The sequence below is a fragment of the Arctopsyche grandis genome, chromosome 3 (assembly GCF_051622035.1).
Source record: "Arctopsyche grandis isolate Sample6627 chromosome 3, ASM5162203v2, whole genome shotgun sequence".
In the NCBI taxonomy this organism is placed as follows: Eukaryota; Metazoa; Arthropoda; class Insecta; order Trichoptera; family Hydropsychidae; genus Arctopsyche; species Arctopsyche grandis.
The window spans coordinates 24,634,286-24,644,289 of record NC_135357.1 but is presented as its reverse complement, the minus strand read 5'-3'; positions in this window follow the sequence as shown (position 1 = coordinate 24,644,289).

Below are 10,004 nucleotides of genomic sequence, written 5' to 3'. Positions count from 1 at the left end.
TATCCCAATTCTCTCCATATATTTTTCGCAACAAAAGAAACGTCATACAATGAAGTAGAATAAAATTGCCGAGGGAAAAAATAGACAAAGCGTCACTTTCCCAAAAAAAAAATTCACTAACAGTCTCGACGATTTTTCGTCGAGGAAAACTCTTCTACTTCTACATACATATGTACCGTCCGTTAATACGCTATGTAGTTATGTAGGCGTTTTACGTGTTAAATTCTTCCTAATATTTTTATATGATACATACATATGTACGTCGACAAACAAAAGACCCCACCTCACGTAACTGAGAACATAATACAAAATGGCGACTATTCGCTAATTAATTGTACGGTCGCGTAAACAATTTGAGAGAAGCAAACAAACATCGTGACTGACGACTACGCTAAATACAACAACTAGGGACAAATATGAATATCATAGATGGGTTGTCTAATTACCGCCGTGAAGTTGCAAGCAAATTGGATGATTTATATAACGTGCTTTTGCGTTCGAGCGATTATTAAACCGAAACCTAAGCTTCTCAATATGAAATATTATACATATGTACATACACAATGTAGTACGATGTCATTTTATAAAGAGACTTCTCTGATATTGAAAAAAACGTATCTTAAATATTTTTAAAAACTCCGCACGCACCATTTAAATAGAAATTTCATTCGAAAGAGCTTCCAACGATCTTGTGTTAAATATTGACGCGTATGTGCCGAAGAGATTAGGGCTTTTCTCGTGTATGCGCTCGTGCGAGGGAAAAGCGACCCAGGCGAATTGAAGCTTTCATCGCGGGAAAACTCCACTTCAAATATGAAGCTCGATAGCAATTTTCCAATTTGGCAAGTCTTGCGTTCATATCGAATTTCTCTTACAACAAAAAAAATGGAATTGCATTATTCAAACGTCTGCCTAAAAATACGATCTATACAAAACCTATAAATGGAAGTATCTCCGATTTATAAAGAAAAACTTACATGCGCTATGTTCTATCCAATTATTTATATATCATTAAACACTCAGATTTCACCATTTAGAAGTTATCGACATTCTTTAAAAATAAACGTCAACATTGTACTAAAATTTAATGCAGATATGGATGCAGAAAGTATATCATCATTTTCAATTATTATTTAAATCATCTAAAAATAACAGGATACGTCTAAAAAGCTATAGATTACATTACTGTGTTTATTTAACATCATATTAAAATTGCAACATTCCGAATATAATAATATATTTAAAACACGAAATGTCAAAGTTATCCTTAAAAAAAATAAACGACAATAATTTGAAAGACCAAAATCTGATTTTAAATGTATGTACGCATATGTAAAACTGTGAAAAAAATTAACACAAGTTTCACGTTTCAGTTAAATTTATATTTTGTTTTAGTTTTTATATTTATATTTTGTTTGAGTTTTTATATTTTGAAACACAAGTTTATTTGAAACATACCGATTGATTCATTTCTTCTCCTATTCTATTTTTCCAATATTTCCAATATTTTTGTACTTTAGTTTAGTTATGTAATGTGCTATTTAATCATATTATAGCTTTCATTCTTTTCCTTTTCATTTGTTTATTTTGGTTTTACCTTTTTCATTTGTTTTATATTTGTAAATTTCAATTTCTTCTTATATTCTATTTTATAACCTTTTCCAAATATTTTAATACTATAGTTTAATTATGCAATGTTCTACATATTTTATCATGCCTTTATTCTTTACTTTTTAATTTGTTTTCCTCATATTTATCTTTTTCATTTTTGTAAAAATCTATTATTGGACTCGGATGTTACATATATTATTTATTTACTATTTGTTTTTTTATACATATCTATGTACATCCTGTCTGTTGATTTTTCAATTAATAAAATAAAAAATAAAAAAATAAAATACCACAGTTTAATGGCAGCAGTAGACAACGATGGATTACGTTTGATGTTGATAGAACGTGCGCAAACTACCGGTCATTTTATAACACGGTCTGTTGATTAGCAGATGTTCATGGCTTAATTTAATATTTAATAATTATCAAAAGTCACAATACAGATTTTGAAATTAGGTTTTGAACTACGGTTTTTAGTCGATTTTTGTTCATACATACATACATACATATATAATATAAATAATATATATTCTTAAAACAGCCTATTTTTCTGTCGCATCTTTATGTGAGAGTGTTACAAGTGAACAAATGTGTGAGATGAAAAAAAAAATAGGTTCCATAACAGCTAACGACACTATTCGCATGTAAATGCGCTACGAAAAAAGAAACAAAAAAAAATTAAAATGAAAATTTACTCCGCACAATGTGGTGAAGAAACGACCGTAAGAAAAGTCGAGTTCTAGAAGCGTCTAGTGATCCGTAAAGTATTCTATACACATACATGCATAAGTGACACACTTGTTGACAAATTTCGTGAAAAAAATAATCAATATTCTACTATCGAGATTTCAGTTAACACGGAAGAATAACAATGTAACAATGTATATGTACATATGAACGTTGTCTCGGTCAATAAAGAACTAATAAAATTATCAAAAAAAGGCATAAATTAATTTTTATTTCTATCGCGTGATAAAGACAATCGCATAAAACTAACGAGTATCGGTTCCTATTTTCGTCCAATAGATATTTTCCTGAATGAAATGTGAAAATACAGAGCGTGAGCCTCGCGCATTTTTATCGTGATTATTATGACTTGGATAATTACATCTGAGAATACAAATTACTCGCGAACGTGAAATATTATCGCCTGGAGAAAAATTGTACGATTTTTTTGAACTGTGCGATATAAAAAGGTGATTTATAGTGACCTACATTGTAGCTTGGTGAATTTTTTTTCAATGGAAAGAAGCACCACCTGGTTCCATCAAATAGCCTGACATAACGCAAGCATTTCTTACTATGCAACATTTCATTGTCGAACGCTTAGTTTCCAAATGAATATCATTTGAAAAGCACCGGTAAATGAATGTGTTAATAAATTACAGCTGCGACGAAAGTAAAATTGTTTATTTTAATTTTATTTATTTCTACTAAAGTTATCTTACATGCATGTATGTATATATGTGTGCCTGAAATCTGGGCGTATTGAATAGTCGACATGTGAGGGTCAAATCCTAAGGCTTTGACTACAGTAAAAAATGGTCAGTCACTATCGCTATGGTCATTAAGGGTCATAAAAATCGACTTGAAGGCCCAAAATCGCCTACGAATTGTGCCAAGTCCGAATCCGTTCGCATAAATATTCATTTCGCATTCCGAACATATTACCAGTATTTTTCTTCTCTTGCGCACTTTTTTAAAGCAAAATTTTTCTGATTTTCAAAGATCTTATCGGTCAATGACGTCGGGGCTCACCCATATAATGACAGAAAATTGCGGCTGTTGAGAGGGTGTCAAACTGGGATAGGGTGTGATTAATATGTGCTTAAAGGTGGGGTGTTCTCTCCCCACGGTTTGTCATCAATCTTCCAGCCAAAGGTTCGCACCTTCACTCATTATTTGCTGAAAATGTTAACCCGACGGGTTTAACCTCTAATAATAATAATAATAATAATGATGATGATCTTTTTATTATGTGGGGTGTGTATAAAATACCCGATGGCCAATACGAAAGAGCTTACAAGTTTATCATCAAAATAAAAGTATGTTTACCAACTCGCATATTTTAATATAGCATTTTGAACTTATATAAATACATACCTATATATTTTTAACGTAAAACAAAATTTATCGATTTTTATAGACATCTATCGACAGCTTAAGAATTATATAAATTTTTGCGAAGATTCAAACCAACTTTATATGTATGTACATATACATGTTTTGTTTGTATGTATGTATAAACCTATTTTTGTGATGCCTAAAAATATCGTCAAAGTAAACAACAATACAAAAATTTCAAAAGCCTGTCTAAAAATATGCATGTACAATATAAAGCATTAGAACACATTTCTCAAATCTTTAATCGATAATTCCAGATTTATTTAATGCTAAAATCCACACCCTACGTCAAACGCTCAGTTCACATTCGAAAATAGTAACTCAAAATATTATACCAAATACAACAATTTTATAAATATATATAAAGTACATATGTACATACATATATCAACGTGAATTATTTGAGAGCAGAAATTCTATCGAAATTTCATTATGTTCATGAACGATAAAGCAGTCATAAACCTCCAAAATCAGTACATGCACAACTGATTAATGAGCTAACTTTATGACGCACGTGTACCGACTGCCCCATAAGTCACACACCGTTTAAGAGAACTAATTAAATACTTACGAGTATATAGTCTGTATGTCCAATCTACTTTCACAATTAACTTGACATGTACAATTTTATCACTACATACATACAAATGTGATAATTTATGAATTAACATTATGCTATTAAATATATGAGCCGTTATAATTGAAAGTGGCATAAGTCCACTTTTCTTCATTTCGAGAAATATCTCGCAAAACATTAAATAAATTAAATGTTTTGCGTTAAACAATGTTTAAAAATACTGGTGGCCTGTATTGCGTTTACTCTCCTTTCCCAAATTCTGGACATATCGAATTAAAAGAAACGATAACAATTTGTGAATTACATAAGTCAAACAGAAATAGTGTTTTTGGAACTGGACTTCGGCCACTTTAAAATATTACGGCTCATTTGTTTAATAATAAAATCGATAGAACGGTATTATAAATTAAATTTCGTCCGCATAGCTAATTTATGAGCGCCAGGTCGAAAGTACATACATAATACGTGTTTGACGTTAACGACAACGATCGGGAAAGGGTTAATGGGGGATTATTAAATGATGATTGATGTAATAAGAATTCTCTGAAAAAATATACCGCAAGTGTTAACTTTGTAGGAATCTATCTATCCCTATGCGTGAATAATAGGTAAATGCTAGCAATCATATCTTGCGTTGCCCGAGTTTATTTCGGAACTGGTGCAACCGTTTCCAAATTAAAATTTAACAACCTTCATCACTTATTAATCGAGTGAAAATTCGTTTAGTATAATAGCCGCACGTCTCAATGTACATATGTACGTACATATATGTATAATTCTTTTTCGCGGAACAACTTCTGCCTGGAGCAACTAAGCATGTTATCTCGTTTAATTTCGACTTTGCCATTTAGCCCTTTTCATTTATCCTCCCATCTGAAGTCGTTCCGTGAACGGAATTGCGTTCTCAATAGAGACCACGCCTTTTATATTATATTTGCGAGAAGACGGCAAAAGGTTTGGTATTTTTTTTTTAATATTATATTTTTTTTATTAATCAACTAATTTTCGGTATTTTTGTCATTTGGAAAATAAATAATAAAAATATTTTATAACATGTTTGCGCAGATTTAATTGTACCGTGAATGTATGTATACGTATGTACATATACATACATATGTATGTATGTATATATATACATATGTATGTTGAATTTTTTATTAACCGTTCATCTCCGCTTCGGTTTACAAACGTTCAGGAAACGAGTCTAGTAGACGGATGCGGATTCATTCGTGATTCTAAAATCGCTTTTAAAATAATTCAATAATGTATCGTTTGATCTGAAATGTTCAGGCCTCCGTAGATATGTATGTACATGCTATGCATGGTTTTTTTTGCTGAACGGATGCCTAAAATGTACGTTAAATGAATCGGTTTAAAAGGGAGAGGAAGTCGACGAGCGTTTATCAACCTACGTACATATGTATGTACATACCTTCGGAATGGCTTCATGAATATTCACATGTCTTATATGTACATTTGTATCTATAAGATACGAGTTCTTTATCCACACGAAGTTATCATTTTCAACGCTTTGCAATAATGATTTAAAATGAAAATATAAAAAAAAACTGAAATTTTTATCGTTACGTTGTATTTTTTATTTAATTTAATTCCGCGTATGCTCCATTTGAATGTATGTAAGTATACATTTTATGTTTCAAGAAATATTCGTAGAATCATATACGTCGGTAATGTGACCTTTTTAAAAGTATATTCATATACCCACATACATACATACGTATGTATATGTACATACATACATTAAACCATTTTATTTACCTCATTTGCTCGTTTTCATTTAAATATTTTCCAAGCTGATATAAATGTGGTTGGTATTTTTTTGCAAACGTTCGCGTTCGGTTACCAGTTGAAAAAAGCAGAGATCGTTGCGTTAGCCGCATTTTAAGGGTTAGCAATCTGCGCTCTGGGTCGCGCCAAAAAGAAATTATGCACATACATTTGAATACGAAAACAAATCTTCCGAGCCATTTCCTACGACTTGACAGTTTAAATTTGCTTAGCTTTTATTTCGGCGCATTCAAATACACTGTCGATGACTAAAAGAATGATGGATATTTTCTTGTTCATTTACATATATCCATATACATATGTATGAATATTTTTAAATACAATATTTATTTTGAACCAAGTACATTAACGTCCTAAAGTAAAATATTTATAAATAGCTCGAAAGTTCGTTATCGCCAACCAGTCGGAGCAAAAGTTTGATCTGATACGCAAATCACGTAATTCTGTCTCGACTTAGCTCGTCCAAAGAGATAAATCACATTTAAATAATAAATCGAATATTAATTGCGGACACTACGTAGATTCATTTTTTATTATTATAATTGGTTTGACGACTAGCTCGAATTTTCAAAAACGAATTATGATTTAAAATTTAACATTCGAATAGGAATTGAAAAAACAGCCAGGGATAGGAAACCGGTGTTAGTCGATTGATTAATTTACCCTCATGTTCGACATTGCCATTAAAAGCTTCAGCGTCACACATACATACATATACAGACCAGCAGCATAGCTCGGTCGTTAAGCTTCTGCTTAGCGTTGAGAGGCGGCGGGTTCGATCCCTGGGTCCGAGCCTCGAATGAAAATGAAGTCTGCTGCTGGTAAGACCTGGATTCGTGACTTCAGGTTGATCGTTTCCTATCAGAGTTTGACAATTTTCTCTGATTTCATTGTTGAAACGGTTCCCGGAAAAAAAAATTGGCTAAAAATCCCTCCTATACGATATGTCACCTATAATTTGTTATTAATTAATGTACAATAAATAAGTTTGTGTACAAATTAATAGATGTCTCATTGATTTACGAGTTTTACAGTGTCTCGTAATTCAGTGATTTATATAAAAAAAAATGCTGAATTTTAATTTGTAAATTTGTAATTGGCCAGGAAGGCGCATTTGGGGTTTACCTGTAAGGTCTTCCTGGTATATACGTATGTAAAAATAAAATAAAATATGTACATACAATACCTATCTTAGTTGAAATTTCAAATGAAAATTCAATTTTCCATCCAAATTGGTTCACGTACACGCATTGATGTCAAAGCGATATTATGTCGCGAATGAAGAATAAATCCGTTTCAAAAGTTGAATTGAACCATACATAAAATCCATACATTCAAAGCTAAGTATGTAACCGAAAAATATTTCATTCTTATGACTCATATATTCGAAATATTTCTATTTATCCAATTGATCCGTGGGAGGAATTGGGTTTCCTATTCATATACACATACATACATACATATATTGCGTTTAGGAATATTTGGAAATTTAGCGCCATCGCCAAAAGCGTTCAATGTAAGGCATTAGGTAACTATAACAGTTACGACTACGTTAAGTAACAAAATAACTAACCTACATAATACCTATATATTGTACTTAAAATAAAAACTTCGTCTCGCGTTTATTTGGTATATTATAATTAATTAACACTATGTATATACGTATATAGTATATATGGTGCTACTTTAGTATGCGGTCTACATTCACATATCTACTATAGTATGCGATCTACCTTCACATTTTTACTTTAAACCTTTGAATGCTGAGCCCAAATCTGATGTTTTCGTGCAAAGCTGATATTCTTGTCCCATGTTCTGTCTCACATCGACAGTGTGTATGTCTACCTGAATTCTTGAGTAAAGCAGGCTACACATTACATATATTAATTCATTATTTTCGTAAAAAAAAATTGTTCCAGTTGAACTTCTGGTCAGTTTTAGTATATTTCAACGGTAAGTTTAGGTAATTCACATTTGAATGCAAATCAACTAGTAAATTATAGCTCTATAAGCGCAAATACACTTATCAAAAAAATGTGTGCCAGTCGTAATAAAATATCTTTTACAGTTGAGTTTTGACAGTTGTAATGTTTTTACGAATGCTTAAGAATTCAATAATGCGTTATATTTGGTAGGTATTACGAATGATGGTAATGAGTATCGTATTACGATAACTATAAGAATATTTTCAAAACAAAAATGTGACTTTCCAAACTCAATTTACTAGTCGAGTGACGTTTTCACGAAAACTTTACCTTTCCATTTAACCTGGTACAAACTTATAGTTGAAGTATGTTTTCAGTTTCATGTATTTTGACCAGCTACAATATAATTCGCCATATGAATCAACATACGTGGATTAGACAGAATATATTCAAACTAGTCAAAATATATTACAACTGAAAATACACTTCAAATATAAGGTAGTTGGTACCAGGTTAGATGGAATATACATATTACAACTGGGACATTCACTACTGATATACACACTACATATATATGTATATGGAAGATATGTATTTTAACAAAGAAAACGTTCAAGCAAGTAAATACTCTTTTATATTGTTATGATTAAAGACTTACATTTTTTTCGTATTTGTACATAAAACATATTTTGTAATATAATAACAATAAAAACCGGAATATACATATATTACGCAATCATTATGAATAAAAAAAATGTAGTACTTACTTATAAGTGCGCCACCACTGCTTCAGGTAAAAGTTAGACTGTAAACTAAATATGTAATATTTTCTCATCACTAACGAAAAAAATGTGATTTTTTTATTCAAATTTTCATTTGTTTTGTCCAAACAACTGAAACAAAGGTTTTATTTGAAAAAAAACTTACTGGGCAATTTCAGCTTTAATTAAATTCAAAATAAGACGGTTTCGACTATAAGTTTAATTTTAAATATGAGGTTATTATATTACTATTTATTACTTTATCTATGTACGTAGTAACAATAGATGAAGTTTTGTGATCATGCGAAAATTCGAACTCGAGATTTTGGCTGATTCGAACTCAGAATCGATTAATGATCACGTTTTCATGATCTAGAAAAAATGTGTATGTGTCTGTGTATTTTTGAACACCGTTAGTCCAATCGAACTGAAACTTAGTATCGGTTACTGAAATTCTTATCGACCCGAAGTGATTTTTTTTCTAAATATTAAGTTGATCGGAAATGGTACCTCCCCTTATAGTTATCCTCTTTTTTTTTTAAGTTTTTGAATTCAATTATCTCCCAAACTGCTAGCTGAATCGGATTAAATTTTTTTTACATGTAATAGAAATAATAATTTTTATAACCTTATATTTTTTTAATATTTTTATCTGAACCGAAAGAAGTACTTTTACTCTAGAGAATCGAGGTTTTTTATGTTTTTCTCAAAAACCTTTTAGTTTATTGAACTGAAATTTCATATCTAGAAGCTTAAGAGTAATACCAAATTATGTATACAATTTGGAAAGCATCCCTCAACCGAAAGTGGCAGCTTATTCTTGTTCGATTTTTCTTCCACTATTTTTTTCGACCCCTTAAACATGTATTATATATCAATGTGATGAAAATAAAAAAAAATCACTAAATTTAATACACCGGAAGTGGGATTTTTTCCTCCTAGACAGGTCAAAAATGTTATCGCCTGGACTCTGTCCACACCCCTGAACGTATTAAGCTGAAAATTTATATTTGTATTCTTTGTGCTTCTGCGTTCTTCCCGCTATTACTCGCTTAAACCCGGCTATTGCACGAAATTTAATCTAAAAACTTAACCATCTAATCACTTATTCTACTAATTGCATCCTAGTATAATTTAAGTGTAAAAATAAACAGCAAATCGGTCGTAAAAAGCGGTTTTATATCAGTTATTTCGAAA